Source organism: Hyperoodon ampullatus (genome assembly GCF_949752795.1).
Source record: "Hyperoodon ampullatus genome assembly, chromosome: 6".
NCBI classification, from domain to species: Eukaryota; Metazoa; Chordata; class Mammalia; order Artiodactyla; family Ziphiidae; genus Hyperoodon; species Hyperoodon ampullatus.
In genome coordinates this window covers 20,887,948-20,908,360 of record NC_136919.1, presented here as the reverse complement: position 1 = coordinate 20,908,360, position 20,413 = coordinate 20,887,948, and the positions used below count along the sequence as shown (strand labels likewise).

Genomic DNA, 20,413 nt, shown 5'->3' with positions numbered 1-20,413 from the left:
TAAAATAAATAAATTTATTAAAAAAAAACAAAAAACATGTCATTAGTAATATATTTTCCTTTCCTTAGAACCTTAGTATATTAGATTTAGGGAGAACCTTAGTGATCATAAGATAAGGAAATTGAGTTCTGAATGAATATAGTCAGCTGATTCAGTGCTCTTGTTTTACAGATGAGAAAATTGACAGTTCTAGTTGAACTCTCTTTTTATAAGAGGAAAATATGGCCTCATTTTAAATAAAAGTAAAGTTGAAAAATGTTTTGATGTTGATATTCTCCTTTCCTAAAATCAAAAATATCAAGAAGCTACATTTTATTACCAAATAAACCTGACCTCTAATGTCATTCCATACTTTTGTTTGTATGGACAGAAAAGAAAAATTGATTTTCATAAGAAATTTTTGCACCTCAAAAATAATATATTTATTTTATTTCAACTTCAATGCAGAGCTGAACACTTCTAGTACATGAGGAACACCATTTGGGGGGACCTTGTCTTTGTGCTACAAAGTCCATGTTTCATTTTTTAAAATTATTTAAATTTAATTATTTAAATTTAAAAATTATTTAATGTGATCTTCTTTTCATATGAAACATGAAACTTGACAGGTTTCAGAACTAATTATCCCATTATTGTAGGACTATGGGAATTACTCTTTGATTTTCAAAAGAGAAAGTTAGATTTTTATTTTTTATTATTTTATTTTATTTTTTTTTTTTTGCGGTACACGGGGCTCTCATTCTTGTGGCCTCTCCCGTTGCGGAGTACAGGCTCTGGACGCGCAGGCTCAGCAGCCATGGCTCACGGGCCCAGCCGCTCCACCGCATGTGGGATCTTCCCGGACCGGGGCACGAACCCGTGTCCCCTGCATTGGTAGGCGGAGTCTCAACCACTATGCCACCAGGGAAGCCCGATTTTTATTTTTTTAATGAAAATTAATGATAATATAGAGAAATTTTAAGAAAAGAACTTAGAAAATTATGAGTTAGAGTAGGAGAAATCTATAGTTCATGTAGAGTTACCCCCTTTCGTTTTATAAATGAGCACCTACAATTTGTAGCACGTAAGTGGTTTATTAGTAAATGGCAGAGTACGACAAGACCCTAGAGCATGTAACCCGCATTCCTTGTCATTTTAGATGTGGTGTATTCATTTCCTTCACGAGTAGACCAGGAGATTGTGTTTCTAAAAGCAATGATAGACACTGGGGAAGACCAAGATGTTTAAACACTGGGAACACAGAAGAGCAGATTCAGAATGCACTGAGAACACTTTTAGCTCTTCTCTGTTTTGACAAGACACTACAATGATGGTATCAAAGTGTTTAAGTATATAAGCCCACAACAACCAAGAGATTTCAACATAGTTTTGAAAGACGGAAGACAGGTGGAAGAATGTGAAACTGAAGCAGCAGAACAGAGGAAAAGCATCACCTAGAATATGCACAGGGACCACCTGCAACTGAGGAGGATTCTGACCCCACCTGCAGAAGTAGCCCCATGCTCAGATGCGCATGTAGGAGAGAGGGTGGAGTTAGTTAAACGTGTGACTGAAATAGGGGAGCTCATTGAAGGGTTGTGTTTGGAGGAGTGGACTCCCAGCCCCGCCCTCACGCTCCTGAAATGAGATGATTTCATTTTGAAAACAGTGAAACTGGCGAGATCTAGGGCAGCTAGTGTGAGTTTTTACACCCTAGAAAATTGTGTTGGGGGGGATCCTGTTACAGTTACTGCCCGCTTCTTCCTGCATAAGAAGCCAATCAATCGTTGACTTCAGGGAGCTTTCTGCACTCATTCTTAAATAGAAAATAACTGTCATTTGCCTGATAGCTGAGTAAAGCTTACAACATCAGAGAGGGGGAAAAAGAGTGAAAACATATCCTAGTAGGACCAGGGACAATTTAGGGAACAAAATAATTTAAGGAAAAACCTTAATTAATATTCTGAGAGAGGTTTAAAAAAGAGCTAGCAACTATAAAATAAGACTAGGGTGTTAATTAAAAAGAGAATGGTCAGAAATCAAGAGAGGTCTCCTGGAAATGAAAATATGGTTGCGGAAATAAATTCAGTAGGAATTTTAAAAATTTCTCAGTATATAAAAAAGAAAGACACAATGGAAAATGTGATAGAAATATGTTAGAGAGGCTGCACACGGGAGATCCAACATGTTACTATTAGAAACTCCAGACCCAGAAAAAAAATGGAGGGAAGCTGTCAAAGGGCAACAAAATTCCCCACAGCTGAAAGTAGACATCAGGCCTCAGATTGAATATAGTTATGCAAGATGAGCAAGAATGGACTCATACCTAGGCACCCTTCATTGTGAAACTTTAAAATACTGAAAAAATAAATTAAAATAGAATAAAATACTGAGAGGATACATCCATTCCAGAGAGAAAAATACTGGTCACCTAAAAAAAAATTTTTAATCTGACTTTATCATACTTGTCATCAGCACCATGGATCCTGGAAGGCATTAGAAAGATACCTCCAAAGTTTTTCAGGCACATAATTTTCACCCTAGGGGTTTGTATCCAGCCAAACTATGAGTCATAAGAGGAGGCTGAAGAAGATATTTTGTACACAAAGAAATTTGAAAAATTGACCTCCTGTGCTACACCTTAAGCTATTTATAGAAATAATCCAGCAAAATGAGGCAATAAACCAAGAAGGAAGGTAATAGGGGATTCAGTGCAGATTGCAGCTAGTCTAGAGTGGAGAGACTTCTACTGATTGTGTGATTGAGAGCTTAGAAACACCTTGAGGCATATTGTACTTACTAGGTATTAGGCACTGTTGGAAGGGAGGAGGGAGAGGAAGAGGAGAAGGAACTTGAACTCCAGAGGAGAAAGGGCTATACGGACATAAACCTGAAGCAAACTAAACTATGGTTGATTTTTAACCTACTATTGCTGAGGATGGGAAGAATCCACTTAAACTTGACACTATAGATGTGCCCCTTTTCAGTGACACACAGGGGTAATGACCACCTATCTAATTTGTTGTCCAAATCAGAACTTGTCCAAACTCCTTACACTTCAATAGTGTAAGGAGGCGCTCTAATGCTGTAACATCAGGACAACAGGTATAAACTGGAACAGCCCAAGGCGGCTTGGGGTATTTGGTCACCCTGCACAAGGGCAGTGACACTGGCACAGTATGGAACGAGGTGTAGTCTATACACAGAGACACAGTACATCTGCAGTGGGCAATATTAATTTCATTGTAATAATGGCAGTGCTGTCTTGGTTTGCAGCTTTTATTGTCAATTTGCATGTAATCACAAATAACTAACGTAAACTATACTTAGTATGTATTAGTATTAACTTGCTATGTACTGAAATGTATTGTATACTAGTATGAACTTAGTATAATTAGGCTCTAAGTGTTTTTGCATATATTAACTCATTTAATCCTCTGAATAGCCTTATGAGGTTGGTGCTAATATCATTCCCACTTTTGAGAACAGGAAGCAAAGACAGGGAAGGAACTTGCCCAGGCTGTACCTAATTTGAGTTTGGATCGAGCCTTTGAATAGGCTCTCCGCCTGTTCTCTTAAACCTTACTCTGTACTGACGCTCAAATAACAGAAGACTTAACTGCACATAGAACAGAATATAAATTTCAACTTTGACAACGTAAAAGCTTGGTTTGGAAGGTAGACAGGAGGTAGGAAAAAGGGAAGATGGTATGAATGTCCTCATTTTACAAAGCGTGACGTTGAGAGAGTTTCTAGTTGATCAACAATGTAGGTTTTTAAGTATATCACTACAAGTCAAAGAGATCATGAGCAGTGGAATAACTCATGATGACATAACTTTACTGAGCAGTGTGGACATAGGAAAGAGTGTAAAGGAACTAAACCCTTACTTATTAGTAAGTTAGAAAGTGAACAGATAATGCCTCCAATTTAGTGAGAAAATAGTCATGTAAGAGTATTACTTGGAAATGGAGAAGAATTCAAAATAACAACAGTTGGACCTCCCTGGTGGCGCAGTGGTTAAGAAACTGCCTGCCAAGGCAGGGGACACGGGTTCGAGCCCTGGTCCGGCAAGATCCCACATGCCACGGAGCAGCGAAGCCCGTGCGCCACAACTAAGGAGCCTGCGCTCTAGAGCCTGCTAACCACAACTACTGAGCCCACGTGCCACAACTACTGAAGCCCACACGCCTAGGTCCTGTGCTCCATAACAAGAGAAGCCACCGCAATGAAGAGTAGCCACCGCAATGAAGAGTAGCCCCCGCTCGCCGCAACTAGAGAAAGCCTGCACGCAACAACGAACACCCAACACAGCCAAAAATAAATAAATAATAAAAAAAGTAAAAAAAACCAATAGTTGATGTAAACCTCATAAAAAAGGAAATCCAAACAGCCAGTAAACACAGAAAAGTGCACGACTTCATTAAGTAATAAGAGAAAAGTGAGTCAAAACCAAGGAAACTACATGCCAATGAGATGGACAAATACACAAAATCTGGTAATATCAGATATTGTAGACCTGGAGTACTATGGGAATCTTTTACCCTGCTTACACTGGAGTACAAATCGACACAGCTACTTTGGAAAGCATTTAGCACTCTCCATCAACTGAAGGTATATAAATAGCCTGTGAGCCAGCAGCCCTCACCCCTGCCCTGTGTAAATGCACCAGAATAACCGGTACAGAAGGATTCCTGTCCATGATTTGCATTAGCACAAACTGAAAACAAACCAAATGTCCATTAAGAATCAAAAATTAAAGATGATACAAATAGATGGAGAGATATACCATGTTCTCGGATTGGAAGAATCAACATTGTGAAAATTACTCTAGTACCCAAAGCAATCTAAAGATTCAATGCAATCCCTATCAAACTACCACTGGCATTTTTCACAGACCTAGAACAAAAAATTTCACAATTTGTATGGAAACACAAAAGACCCCGAATAGCCAAGTCAATCTTGAGAATGAAAAACGGAGCTGGAGGAATCAGGCTCCCTGACTTCAGACTATACTACAAAGCTACAGTAATCAAGACAGTGTTTTACTGGCACAAAAACAGAAAGATAGATCAGTGGAACAGAATAGAAAGCCCAGAGATAAACCCACGCACACATGGTCACCTTATCTTTGATAAAGGAGGCAGGAATGTACAGTGGAGAAAGGACAGCCTCTTCAATAAGTGGTGCTGGGAAAACTGGACAGGTACAGGCATGTGAAAGTATGAGATTAGATCACTCCCTAACACCATACACAAAAATAAGCTCAAAATGGATTAAAGACCTAAATGTAAGGCCAGAAACGATCAAACTCTTAGAGGAAACATAGGCAGAACACTGTGACATAAATCACAGCAAGATCCTTTTTGACCCACCTCCTAGAGAAATGGAAATCAAAACAAAAATAAACAAATGGGACCTAATGAAACTTCAAAGCTTCTGCACAGCAAAGGAAACGATAAATAAGACCAAAAGACAACCCTCAGAATGGGAGAAAATATTTGCAAATGAAGCAACGGACAAAGGATTAATCTCCCAAATTTAGAAGCAGCTCATGCAGCTCAATAACAAAAAACAAACAACCCAATCCAAAAATGGGCAGAAGACCTAAATAGACATTTCTCCAAAGAAGATATACAGATTGCCAACAAACACATGAAAGAATGCTCAACCTCATTAATCATTAGAGAAATGCAAATCAAAACTACAATGAGATACCATCTCACACCGATCAGAATGGCCATCATCAAAAAATCTAGAAACAATAAATGCTGGAGAGGGTGTGGAGAAAAGGGGACACTCTTGCACTGCTGGTGGGAATGTGAATTGGTACAGCCACTACGGAGAACAGTATGGAGGTTCCTTAAAATACTACAAATAGAACTACCATATGACCCAGCAATCCCACTACTGGGCATATACCATAAACCATAATTCAAAAACCATAAATTCAAAAAGAGTCATGTACCAAAATGTTCATTGCAGCTCTATTTACAATAGCCAGAAGATGGAAACAACCTAAGTGTCCATCATTGGATGAATGGATAAAGAAGATGTGGCACATATATACAGTGGAATGTCACTCAGCCATAGAAAGAAACGAAATTGAGTTATTTGTAGTAGAGGTGGATGGACCTAGAGTCTGTCATACAGAGTGAAGTAAGTGAGAAAGAGAAAGACAAATACCGTATGCTAACACATATATATGGAATCTAAGAAAAAAAATGTCATGAAGAACCTATGTGTAAGACAGGAATAAAGACACAAACCTACTAGAGAATGGACTTTAGGATATGGGGAGGGGGAAGGGTCAGCTGTGACAAAGTGAGAGAGTGGCATGGACATATATACACTACCAAACGTAAAATCGATACTTAGTGGGAAGCAGCGGCATAGCACAGGGAGATCAGCTCGGTGCTTTGTGACCACCTAGAGGGGTGGGATAGGGAGGGTGGGAGGGAGGGAGACGCAAGAGGGAAGAGATATGGGAACATATGTATATGTATAACTGATTCACTTTGTTATAAAGCAGAAACTAACACACCATTGTAAAGCAATTAGACTCCAGTAAAGATGTGAAAAAAAAAAAGTGTAGGCTGTTTTTATTAGTGGATGCAAGCTAGTGATGCTGTAAAAGCTTTCAGCAAGTATGTATTTCTTTCTTATATAAAGAACTGTCATTAAGGCTGCCCTAATTTTTTTTAGATTACATTTACCTATAGATTACTTACAGGCTCAAATCTACAGTGGAAATAACTTTTTTTTTTTTTTTTACTAGTTTTGGAAAGATGTTTTTATACCAGTTCCTTAGAAGACTCCTATGTGACCCACACTAGTAAAATATACCTTCAGGTGCCTCCTCTGTCTCTAGGCAACAGCAGTGTAAAATATGTAAACAAATGAGTGTCCTTGTTTGCTAAAATTTAATATGTTGATCATGTTGTATTATTGTTCTTCTCCAAATTCTCTCTCCCCATCAGGTAACATTCCTTATTATTAGGAAGAGGAAGTTCCTTAAGATATTATTTCGACAGCATAATATACCCAGATGATGGTCATTATGATGATGCTTTATTTGTTTTTTGAATTATTTTATTTTTTTTGATGATGCTTTAGATTCATTTAGAGTCCACCATTCAGAGAGGAAGAATAGGTGGCCTACATTATTTCTCATACTTATTAAAAATTGCTGCCTTCCCATTTGTGAGTTTGTTGAACGACTGGGTAGCATACCTCTTTATAAAGATAAAATGGAGAGTAATAAATGAAAACACTCCCTAGCTATACTATTGATTTAATTGTTTATTAAAATAACCTCATATTGGACTTGTATTTTACTCTTAGAAAATTGGCAAAGTGCTAATATATTTAGTTTAACTGGACCAAGTACATGTCTTATTTAACTTTGATTCCCCAGCACAAACTCATTTATTAAGAATAAATGCTTGGGACTTCCCTGGTGGTGCTGTAGTTAAGAATCCACCTGCCAGTGCAGGGACACGGGTTCGAGCCCTGATCTGGGAAGATCCCACATGCCGCGGAGCAGCTAAGCCTGGGCGCCACACTACTGAGCCTGCGCTCTAGAGCCCGTGAGTCACAGTTACTGAAGCTCACACACCTTAGGGCCCATGCACCGCAACTACTGAGCCCACATGCCACAACTACTGAAACCCATGCTCTCTAGGGCCCACGTGCTGCAACTACTGAAGCCCACATGCATAGAGCCCCTGATCTGCAATGAGAAGCCACCGTAAGGAGAAGCCTGCACACCGCAAGGAAGAGTAGGCCCCACTCGCCACCACTAGAGAAAGCCCATGCGCAACAATGAAGACCCAACGCAGCCAATAAATAAATAAAATAAAATAGAATAAACAGTTGAGAATATTGGACTTTATTTTTTTTAAAAAAGAGTAAATGCTTGTTGAATCGAATTAATCAGCCAAACAGCAGACAAATTAAAGTTGTGGTTAATAAAATGGGCCAGACTGAAATACTATTCTTGTTGAGAAGCTTACCTTAATCACTTTCTTATTTTCCAGCCTTATATAATCATGTATTAAAGTGATAGAATATTTCTCATATTGAGAAAATAATAGTTTTGTATTATGCTGAATCTGCCTGGGAATAAAATAGACACCTTATGAAATTCATTGGAGGTGTCATGAGAACTGATACCTAAGAGTTGTTGTGGGAACACATTTAAATTTTAAAAGTATGCAAGATTTTTGATATTGTCTCATGCCCAGTATTTTTTGGGAATAATGCAGTTTCAGATTATAGAATTGCATCATGTATTTTAGGGCTGGAGAGAAACTTGCTAAGTCCTGCATTGAACCTAAAGAGGAATGGATTGCAGTAAGGTGCTCATTCAAAAATCAAATAATGATGTGAATAATGTTGATCATCTCTACTGGAGGAAAAACATGCTACACATTAAACACATTACTTATTATATATTTATTTAACAATCTTGGACTTTATTAATACAATGTTTTGCAGTATGTATGCCTTATTTTTTTTCTTATAGTTAAATGTCTGAATTCTGAGAAATTTCAGCATGCTTTGGTGAGAGGAACAGTCATCTTATTTTCAAAATGATGCAGGCACAGACTGTTTTTGACCAAAGGGTGTATTACTGACCAAAATTCAGCAATCTAGTCTGGAAAATTAATGAAGAATTCTGCTGCTGGTGAGGTGAATACATAGATAGAGGGAGGTGAAGAATATAAACTACTTAGCAGCCTTAAACTTTCTCTTGACTTTGATATAAGTGCTGGAGAAATATCAATGTTATCATTCCTAGAAGCCATTCATTTAGAAATGGAAATTAGAATAGATGGAAAAATACAGTGTTGGGAGTTACCTATCAGGAAACAAAATGGATGTGTGTGATATCTACCCACTGTCATGGTGAGGGCCCTGCATTACACTTACTGTCTAAAGCTTACTGTGCTGAAACCTTCACAGCAAAGGTTCCAGTTTCTCATAATGACCTCTAAGTGAAAGTGAATGAGGTTTAGCTACCAGGTACGTGCTTCTGGAACAACACACGATGGGACCTTTTTTTTTTTTTTTTTTACTTTATTTTTATTTTAATTTAGTTTTTGGCTCCGTTGGGTCTTTGTTGCTGCACGCGGGCTTTCTCTAGTTGCGGCAAGTGGGGGCTATTCTTCATCGTGGTGCATGGGCTTTTCATTTCGGTGGCTTCTCTTGTTGCGGAGCATGGGCTCTAGGTGCACAGGCTTCAGTAGTTGTGGCTTGCAGGCTCTAGAGCACAGGCTCAGTAGTGTGGCACATGGGCTTAGTTGCTCCGCGGCATGTGGGATCTTACCAGACCAAGGATCGAACCCGTGTCCCCTGCATTGGCAGACGGATTCTTAACCGCTGTGCCACCAGAGAAGGCCACAGTGGGACCTTTTAACGTTGTTTCCAAAGCTATTTTCTTTGGAATACTGTTCTGTGAGATTTGGTAGAAAAAGAATCCCATGATCAGAATGTTTGGGAAACACTGAATATTTTATCCCCATGGTATACATTCAAAATGTGTATTTTTTACATCAGACATAAAATTCCTAGAGTAAACAAAAACTGAAAAAACAAAACAAAAAATCCCGCTAATTCGATTAATACAAGGTTTCCAGTGAACACTTGTGAATGTTTTTGAGGCACTGGCTGATACTGAACACAGTCGTGGAAAGGCTGATCTAAGGAATTAAAATTCTGTAAATGATGAGGAAAACACTTTTAGGTGAGAAGAGATGAATATGGTAGCAGGCTTCAGTATTCTGTATTTCCATTCGGGAAATTGTTCTTATTTGATCCCTTCCACCCTTGATCCTTTTTCCTTGCAGTGGACTCTGTAGTAGGGATAAAGGGAAAAATGTCATTTAGTACCCTAGAAGAGCTATTTACTCTACTGTAAATACCGTGGAGGCTGGTAAAAGTGTGTTGATAATAAGACATATTAGCTTAGGTTCTCTTGGTAGCACATAACAAAAACTAAATCAAAGTTGGATATATGAAACCCAAGGGCAGAAATAACAGCCAGGCTCAGGAAAGGTCTAGGAAGCAGCTATATCATTTCCAGTAATGTGATCGCCGAACTGCTTTTCAACAAAGGGCGTCTTCCTAATGAACTTCAAAATGAACTCTGCTGCTGGTTGGAATCAAAAAATATATATATATACATATATATATATATACACACACACACATATATATACACACACACACAAGTATGCATATATACATATGATACAAAGGAAAGAAAACATATAAGTGGATGTTTTGTTATTACAACATGCATGCCAGGCATTGGTGACCATGGGAAGTCACCTCTGTGTTTCTGAGCACGAAAGCCTAACGCTCATTTTTCCATTTTCAGTGTTGCCCAGAGTGAACTTGTCAAAGAGATACTCCACCATTCAGACTTCCAAACCCCTCCATCCCCCATCTTGCTACTCATACTTAACCATTAGTATTTGCATAATTAATGCACATAAACATTTCAGGTGAAACTGAAGACACCCTTTATTTTAATCCCTGCCCAATCCCATTCCCTTCACTTGTTCCCCAGAGGCAACTGCAATCATGATTTTCAGGCTATGGTTCTATACTTTCACTATGCACATGCACCCACATTCACCAGGTACCCCTACCTCACCACAGCCCACCCCAGTCTACCCCCATATACCTACATTATTTATAAGGGGAAGACTGATTTTGTGTTTTCCAGGGCCCCATGGAACACCTTCTCCCTCCCACTGTGGAGATCCTGAGCTGCATATGGTTGGGGTATGGCTGTGTTCAGAAACTCCTGGATACCTGTTTTAAAACTTAAAAAATGAGAGATTTGCCCACATGAATCAACCAGAGACCTTTATTTATTTATGAACCAATAACTTTATTGGAAGAAACGGAAAAACTGGAAGAACAAAACTTAAGTGATAAAATAAAGTCCAGGAAAAGAGAGTCCTGCACTTGTTGCAAAAAAAACCCCAAAACTTAAGTGAAATTCTTCTGCAAGGGCACGATTGCCGTCTGCATGGCAGGCACGGTGACCAGGGCTCTGGTCACCCCGTGGCTCTGGGGAAGTCCAGTCCAGACTCAGTTCTTCTTGTCGCTGTCGCCCAGGGTGAGCTTGTCAAAGAGGTACCCTGCCAGGTCGACGTCCGGGACCCCCATCATGCTCAGGGTGGTGACATGACCCTCCAGCTGTCTGATGAACGCCACCTACTGGCTGAGGTAGTGAGTTGCCAGGAAGTGGCGCAGGTGGGGGTCACACTTGTCGGTGGCCAGCTGGTGCAGTGGAGCAGGCTCCGGGTCACTTGCTTCTCCAGGAACAAGGCGCACTTCATGGCCTTGAGGCCGCTCTTCCACTCGTCACTGACTGGCTTCCTGATATCTTGGAAGTTGAGGCGGCCCCCGAGCTGGTTCTGCAGGCGCTTCAGGCCCTGGGCCCGGAGCGGTGCAGGAAGAACCGGCTGAAGTGTTCCAAGGCCACGTCGTCACTGTCGAGGTAAAAGGCCGCGGCCAGGCACACGAAAGAGGCGTGGAGCTCCAGGGTGAAATGGCTGTTGGCGGCCTCGCAGTCGGCGTGGTAGTTCTGGCACACCTGCGAGGGAGGCGCGGGCAGCGTGGCGGGCGTGAAGGCCAAGGTGAAGGCGAAGCCGCGGGGCCTGTGGTAGCTGCCTCAGAGCCCCTTTCAGGTTATTTACCAATTTCCTTCGTCTTGGGTAAGTGCAGACTTCTCTTTTCTTTGTCAGAAAACAAAAGGCTTAGATACATTCTTAGAGAAAAAACTTAACTGTGTGCACGTATTTATCCCCTCCAGCCTCATTTGTCCTTTCACTGCCACTCAGCAAGCATTTTTTTAACCCCTCAATTATGTTGTATGGAACGAGCCACAGTGGTAGGAAATACCATTGATCTCAAATTATCTTTCATTCATTCATTCAATAAATATTTATTGATTACTTAATATGGCCCAGGCACTGGTATGGGATTTGGGCATATATTAGTAACAAAGAGAGACAAAGTCTGTTCCCATGAGGTTTGTATTCTAGTGGAGAAGCAGACCAAAACAAAACAAAAAACTACTGTTTTTCTCTCTTTATTGTCTCAAGTAAATACATATAAGATATTACACATGTATATGATATTAAAAAGTCAATATTTTCTTAGAAGTTAAGGATGTTATAGTGGAAGACATAAGACCAATCTAGGTATTTATAATTAATTAATTCAACATTAATTCAACAGCCATTTATATACAGTATTCCAAATATGTGTCACTGTTTGACTCTGGAGATACACAGAAGAATCAAACATGGTCTGTTCTCAAGGTACAAGAAAGAGTGATGGACTGTCTTAAGTGCTCTCAATGGTTTTAAAGCTTTTGGATAAAATAGCTGTTTTCACATAACGTTTTGTTACCATGGCTTTGACTAATGTACTTTTTTGGGGGGTCTCTTTATTTATCTTTGAAAGCTCATGCTATGCTATAATCATTGTTTATGAAGGAAGCAAAGGATCAAATATCAACTGTCACACTGTAAACTTATCTAAGCAATTTTAGAGGCATTTAATTGTTGAGTCTGTAAAGAAATAGAATAATAACAATGTCTATTTGATAAGTTGATTTTAATGATAGGATCATACATTAGAGATGGAAAAGAACTACATGATCAGTTTCTCAGTGAGATAAAATTGTATTCTATGTTTGCTTAACACCAGTGTTTAGTCTTAATATAATTGCAGTCTTTCAAAAATTTCCTTGGAAGAGTCCATTGTAGACTTCACTGGAAGAATCTATTTAAATAGAAGAAATCTTGATTTTATAGAACATTTTCTCATTATGTCCCAAGATTATTTAATAATTAATTTATCTGGACAACTTTACTCTTCAAATATTAAAATAATACTATTGAATGGTTCTATGTGTACTCAGGGGTGATAATGGTGTTTCTCAGATGTTTTATCCTTCATCATTACTCCCTAGGTTAGAAGATAATGTTAAAATACATGTCACAACTAAGAGAGACCTAAGGTTTAAAATCTAACTTTTTTAAGGGAAATCAATAAACTAGCATGAACTGGAACCTCAAATTTCCATGAAGGAAATATACATATATATAAACAAAAACATTGCATCCAGTTTTTCTTTAATGAGGAATGTAAAGCTAAATACAAACACAGAATGAGAAAACTTCAGAGCAGATCATGTTTTTAGAAAAATTTTAAATTTTGTTTTTAAAATTTATTTATTTTATTTTTTAATTTTTGGCTGCATTGGGTCTTTGTTGGATGTGGGCTTTCTCTAGCTGCAGCGAGTGGGGGCTACTCTTTGATGCAGTGCCTGGGTGTCTCATTGCGGTGGCCTCTCTTGTTACGGAGCACGGGCTGTAGGTGCTCGGGCTTCAGTAGTTGTGGCATGCCGGCTCAGTAGTTGTGGCACATGGGCTGAGTTGCTCTGCGGCATGTGGGATCTTCCCGGACCAGGGCTCGAACTGATGTTCCCTGCATTGGCAGGCGGTTTCTTAACCACTGTGCCAACAGGGTAGCCCCCAAATTTAAAAAATTTTGATAATCAAATTTTATAGTTTATAACTTGGTCGGTCTGTGCTAAGATAATGTCTTTTAAAATATCAATATAGGAGTATAAGATGAAGGTTTCTTTGAAATGTTTGTGGTCAGTGTTGGTATTATGTTAGGATCCTCCAGAAAAACAGAAACAATAGAAGATATATTTGTATATTATGTAAAATAAGGAATTAGCTCACGTGATTATGGAGGCTGACAAGTCTCAAAATCTGCAGTTGCCATACTTGAGACCCAGGAGAGTCCATGGTGTAGGTCCAGTCCAAAGGCCAGGAGGCTCAAGACCCAGGAAATTCAAGTTGAAGGCAGGAAAAAACAATGTCCCTGCTCCAAGGCAGTCAGGCAAGAGGAGTTCCCGCTTACTCAGAGGAAGGTCAGCATTTTTATTTTATTCAGGCCTTCAAATGATTGTATGAGGCTCATCGACTTTAAGGAAAGCAATCTGCTTTACTTAGTCTACTATTTCAAATGTTAATCTCATGGAAAAACACCGTTTCAGGCACAAACAGTAATATTTGACTAAATATCTGGGTACCCACTGGCCCTTTGAAGTTGACATATAAAAATTAGCTATCACAGTATTATTCATGATACATGCAGAGTCAACAAATAAAAATTCTTATGCTATAATCTGCAAAAACTGTTTTGACTTTCAGTTCCCTTCATTAATTTAAAAATGTTACAGAGCTAATAGTTACACAGCTGATATTAGACAATAAGTTCTGACTCCATGTCAATGATTAGCTCTCATTCATTCATTCAGCATATTTCTATTGAGCACCTATTATATGACAGGTATTTTATAGGTACTAACATAAAAACTTGTTCTATAAGCTCCTCATATTTGTATTTCTTTTGTAGCTAAGTGCTAGTAAATGTTACATATAATTCCTTCTTTGAAAAGTAATACATGAAGTAGGATCAGTGGTATAATCTTAAGGAAGTAGACCATAAGTAGCAGCAATTAATGGCTTATCTCACTCTCTGTTGTGTGTGTGTGTGTGTGTGGTTGTGTGTGTGTGTATACATATGTATAAATAAATCATTTAATGAGAGGTAGTGAAAAGTGATACATCAATATTATATATCTCTGGGCTAGTCACATTTTACCAGCTGCAAACACTAAAATTTCCTTTTAAAGTGATGACTGTGAGGTGAAACATAGTTTAATAGAATGAAACTCAAAGGGGAGAGTGTCATCCCTTAAAATTCTGTCAGTAGTTCTCTTCCCCCTCAATTCCCAGTTTGAACAGCCTCTTCAGTTATTGACGTTACTGAGACTTTAATGGTATTTCATGAAATCAACAAACTGCATCAGAATTACTTTTCACAAACTAATAAAAAAGAACATGGACAGACAATATTTGAATGATGACTTCCACTACCTGAAAGCAAAAGTACATTACGAATCATCATATGAGCTAAAGTATGTCATGTCTTCAGTAAAGAAGGGTGGTAGAGAACTGAGATGTTTCAAGGATATCGGGGCACAGGCATGGCACACTCAAAAGGAAACTTGCATCTCATCAACTAGTATGTTCTCAGTGAGAAGGGACTGTGTTTAAGACAAAAAGCATAATCGGATGCATAATTGGAATTTCTTAATTTTAATTTTAATAGTTTTATAGTTGTATTTGCATATATTTACAAATTGTTGGGTTTACAGTTATAAAAGCATACCAATTTCTATGCCTGGTTTTATGTTTATGCACATTAAAGTAAAATTATAATAGTAATTTATCACCATTGGGTGCCTTTGATTTTTTTTCCTTCTAAAGGAAACAGAGTTTAAATATATATTCAACATCTACTCCCACTCATTTTTTTAATTTGGAGAAATAATGAGACTAAAGCTTTTAATAGGCCACTCAATATTTTAATTTATATTTTTGAGCCCCTACTATGTGAAATTTAGCATCACAAGTTGAACAGTCTTTGTTCTAAAGGAGCTCATGGTCCAGCCAAATTTCCCAAACTACCTAGAGAGGAATCCAATTCAGAGTGTCACTCTCTGCTATTTACAAGCTCTGTGTTTGATCATGTTACGTACTTTAATTCACAATTTCTTTATCCGTAAAATATGGGTAATAATAATCAAATTTAATCCAGTATCTGTAATAATGAGATAATGCAGAGTGAACAGCCCAGAGATATATAATATTGATGTATCACTTTTCACTACCTCTCATTAAATGATTTATTTATACATATGTATACACACACACACACAACCACACACACACACACACAACAGAGAGTGAGATAAGCCACCAACTGCTGCTACTTATGGTCTACTTCCTTAAGATTATACCACTGATCCTACTTCATGTATTACTTTTCAAAGAAGGAATTATATGTAACATTTACTAGCACTTAGCTACAAAAGAAATACAAATATGAGGAGCTTATAGAACAAGTTTTTTTTTTTTTTTTTTTTTTTTTGCGGTACGCGGGCCTCTCTCTGCTGTGGCCTCTCCCGTTGCAGAGCACAGGCTCCGGACGCACAGGCTCAGCGGCCACGGCTCACGGGCCCAGCCGCTCCGCGGCATGTGGGATCTTCCCGGACCGGGGCACGAACCCGCGTCCCCTGCATCGGCAGGCGGACTCTCAACCACTGCGCCACCAGGGAAGCCCTAGAACAAGTTTTTATGTTAGTACCTATAAAATACCTGTCATATAATAGGTGCTCAATAGAAATATGCTGAATGAATGAATGAGAGCTAATCATTGACATGGAGTCAGAACTTATTGTCTAATATCAGTTGTGTAACTATTAGCTCTGTAACATTTTTAAATTAATGAAGGGAACTGAAAGTCAAAACAGTTTTTGCAGATTATAGCATGAGAATTTTTATTAGTTGACTCTGCATTTATCACGAATAATACTGTGATAGCTAATTTTTATATGTCAACTTCAAAGGGCCAGTGGGTACCCAGATATTTAGTCAAATATTACTGTTTGTGCCTGAAACGGTGTTTTTCCATGAGATTAACATTTGAAATAGTAGACTAAGTAAAGCAGATTGCTTTCCTTAAAGTCGATGAGCCTCATACAATCATTTGAAGGCCTGAATAAAATAAAAATGCTGACCTTCCTCCGAGTAAGCGGGAACTCCTCTTGCTTGACTGCCTTGGAGCAGGGACATTGTTTTTTCCTGCCTTCAACTTGAATTTCCTGGGTCTTGAGCCTCCTGGCCTTTGGACTGGACCTACACCATGGACTCTCCTGGGTCTCAAGTATGGCAACTGCAGATTTTGAGACTTGTCAGCCTCCATAATCACGTGAGCTAATTCCTTATTTTACATAATATACAAATATATCTTCTATTGTTTCTGTTTTTCTGGAGGATCCTAACATAATACCAACACTGACCACAAACATTTCAAAGAAACCTTCATCTTATACTCCTATATTGATATTTTAAAAGACATTATCTTAGCACAGACCGACCAAGTTATAAACTATAAAATTTGATTATCAAAATTTTTTAAATTTGGGGGCTACCCTGTTGGCACAGTGGTTAAGAAACCGCCTGCCAATGCAGGGAACATCAGTTCGAGCCCTGGTCCGGGAAGATCCCACATGCCGCAGAGCAACTCAGCCCATGTGCCACAACTACTGAGCCGGCATGCCACAACTACTGAAGCCCGAGCACCTACAGCCCGTGCTCCGTAACAAGAGAGGCCACCGCAATGAGACACCCAGGCACTGCATCAAAGAGTAGCCCCCACTTGCTGCAGCTAGAGAAAGCCCGCATCCAACAAAGACCCAATGCAGCCAAAAATTAAAAAATAAAATAAATTTTAAAAACAAAATTTAAAATTTTTCTAAAAACATGATCTGCTCTGAAGTTTTCTCATTCTGTGTTTGTATTTAGCTTTACATTCCTCATTAAAGAAAAACTGGATGCAATGTTTTTGTTTATATATATGTATATTTCCTTCATGGAAATTTGAGGTTCCAGTTCATGCTAGTTTATTGATTTCCCTTAAAAAAGTTAGATTTTAAACCTTAGGTCTCTCTTAGTTGTGACATGTATTTTAACATTATCTTCTAACCTAGGGAGTAATGATGAAGGATAAAACATCTGAGAAACACCATTATCACCCCTGAGTACACATAGAACCATTCAATAGTATTATTTTAATATTTGAAGAGTAAAGTTGTCCAGATAAATTAATTATTAAATAATCTTGGGACATAATGAGAAAATGTTCTATAAAATCAAGATTTCTTCTATTTAAATAGATTCTTCCAGTGAAGTCTACAATGGACTCTTCCAAGGAAATTTTTGAAAGACTGCAATTATATTAAGACTAAACACTGGTGTTAAGCAAACATAGAATACAATTTTATCTCACTGAGAAACTGATCATGTAGTTCTTTTCCATCTCTAATGTATGATCCTATCATTAAAATCAACTTATCAAATAGACATTGTTATTATTCTATTTCTTTACAGACTCAACAATTAAATGCCTCTAAAATTGCTTAGATAAGTTTACAGTGTGACAGTTGATATTTGATCCTTTGCTTCCTTCATAAACAATGATTATAGCATAGCATGAGCTTTCAAAGATAAATAAAGAGACCCCCCAAAAAAGTACATTAGTCAAAGCCATGGTAACAAAACGTTATGTGAAAACAGCTATTTTATCCAAAAGCTTTAAAACCATTGAGAGCACTTAAGACAGTCCATCACTCTTTCTTGTACCTTGAGAACAGACCATGTTTGATTCTTCTGTGTATCTCCAGAGTCAAACAGTGACACATATTTGGAATACTGTATATAAATGGCTGTTGAATTAATGTTGAATTAATTAATTATAAATACCTAGATTGGTCTTATGTCTTCCACTATAACATCCTTAACTTCTAAGAAAATATTGACTTTTTAATATCATATACATGTGTAATATCTTATATGTATTTACTTGAGACAATAAAGAGAGAAAAACAGTAGTTTTTTGTTTTGTTTTGGTCTGCTTCTCCACTAGAATACAAACCTCATGGGAACAGACTTTGTCTCTCTTTGTTACTAATATATGCCCAAATCCCATACCAGTGCCTGGGCCATATTAAGTAATCAATAAATATTTATTGAATGAATGAATGAAAGATAATTTGAGATCAATGGTATTTCCTACCACTGTGGCTCGTTCCATACAACATAATTGAGGGGTTAAAAAAATGCTTGCTGAGTGGCAGTGAAAGGACAAATGAGGCTGGAGGGGATAAATACGTGCACACAGTTAAGTTTTTTCTCTAAGAATGTATCTAAGCCTTTTGTTTTCTGACAAAGAAAAGAGAAGTCTGCACTTACCCAAGACGAAGGAAATTGGTAAATAACCTGAAAGGGGCTCTGAGGCAGCTACCACAGGCCCCGCGGCTTCGCCTTCACCTTGGCCTTCACGCCCGCCACGCTGCCCGCGCCTCCCTCGCAGGTGTGCCAGAACTACCACGCCGACTGCGAGGCCGCCAACAGCCATTTCACCCTGGAGCTCCACGCCTCTTTCGTGTGCCTGGCCGCGGCCTTTTACCTCGACAGTGACGACGTGGCCTTGGAACACTTCAGCCGGTTCTTCCTGCACCGCTCCGGGCCCAGGGCCTGAAGCGCCTGCAGAACCAGCTCGGGGGCCGCCTCAACTTCCAAGATATCAGGAAGCCAGTCAGTGACGAGTGGAAGAGCGGCCTCAAGGCCATGAAGTGCGCCTTGTTCCTGGAGAAGCAAGTGACCCGGAGCCTGCTCCACTGCACCAGCTGGCCACCGACAAGTGTGACCCCCACCTGCGCCACTTCCTGGCAACTCACTACCTCAGCCAGTAGGTGGCGTTCATCAGACAGCTGGAGGGTCATGTCACCACCCTGAGCATGATGGGGGTCCCGGACGTCGACCTGGCAGGGTACCTCTTTGACAAGCTCACCCTGGGCGACAGCGACAAGAAGAACTGAGTCTGGACTGGACTTCCCCAGAGCCACGGGGTGACCAGAGCCCTGGTCACCGTGCCTGCCATGCAGACGGCAATCGTGCCCTTGCAGAAGAATTTCACTTAAGTTTTGGGGTTTTTTTTGCAACAAGTGCAGGACTCTCTTTTCCTGGACTTTATTTTATCACTTAAGTTTTGTTCTTCCAGTTTTTCCGTTTCTTCCAATAAAGTTATTGGTTCATAAATAAATAAAGGTCTCTGGTTGATTCATGTGGGCAAATCTCTCATTTTTTAAGTTTTAAAACAGGTATCCAGGAGTTTCTGAACACAGCCATACCCCAACCATATGCAGCTCAGGATCTCCACAGTGGGAGGGAGAAGGTGTTCCATGGGGCCCTGGAAAACACAAAATCAGTCTTCCCCTTATAAATAATGTAGGTATATGGGGGTAGACTGGGGTGGGCTGTGGTGAGGTAGGGGTACCTGGTGAATGTGGGTGCATGTGCATAGTGAAAGTATAGAACCATAGCCTGAAAATCATGATTGCAGTTGCCTCTGGGGAACAAGTGAAGGGAATGGGATTGGGCAGGGATTAAAATAAAGGGTGTCTTCAGTTTCACCTGAAATGTTTATGTGCATTAATTATGCAAATACTAATGGTTAAGTATGAGTAGCAAGATGGGGGATGGAGGGGTTTGGAAGTCTGAATGGTGGAGTATCTCTTTGACAAGTTCACTCTGGGCAACACTGAAAATGGAAAAATGAGCGTTAGGCTTTCGTGCTCAGAAACACAGAGGTGACTTCCCATGGTCACCAATGCCTGGCATGCATGTTGTAATAACAAAACATCCACTTATATGTTTTCTTTCCTTTGTATCATATGTATATATGCATACTTGTGTGTGTG

General features: G+C 39.2%; 2 pseudogenes across 2 annotated transcripts; one reads left to right on the top strand and one right to left on the bottom strand.

Moving 5' to 3' along the window:
* Nucleotides 1-11,085: 11,085 nt before the first annotated feature.
* On the bottom strand, nucleotides 11,086-13,826 carry LOC307054780 (ferritin heavy chain-like; annotated as a pseudogene). The gene is made up of 2 exons: nucleotides 13,801-13,826; nucleotides 11,086-11,666 (listed from the first exon to the last, which is right to left on the bottom strand). The product of its transcript is annotated as a ferritin heavy chain-like (transcript).
* Nucleotides 13,827-14,927: 1,101 nt separating this feature from the next.
* Nucleotides 14,928-19,531, top strand: LOC307054779 (ferritin heavy chain-like; annotated as a pseudogene). The gene is made up of 2 exons: nucleotides 14,928-15,004; nucleotides 18,951-19,531. The product of its transcript is annotated as a ferritin heavy chain-like (transcript).
* Nucleotides 19,532-20,413: the final 882 nt, after the last annotated feature.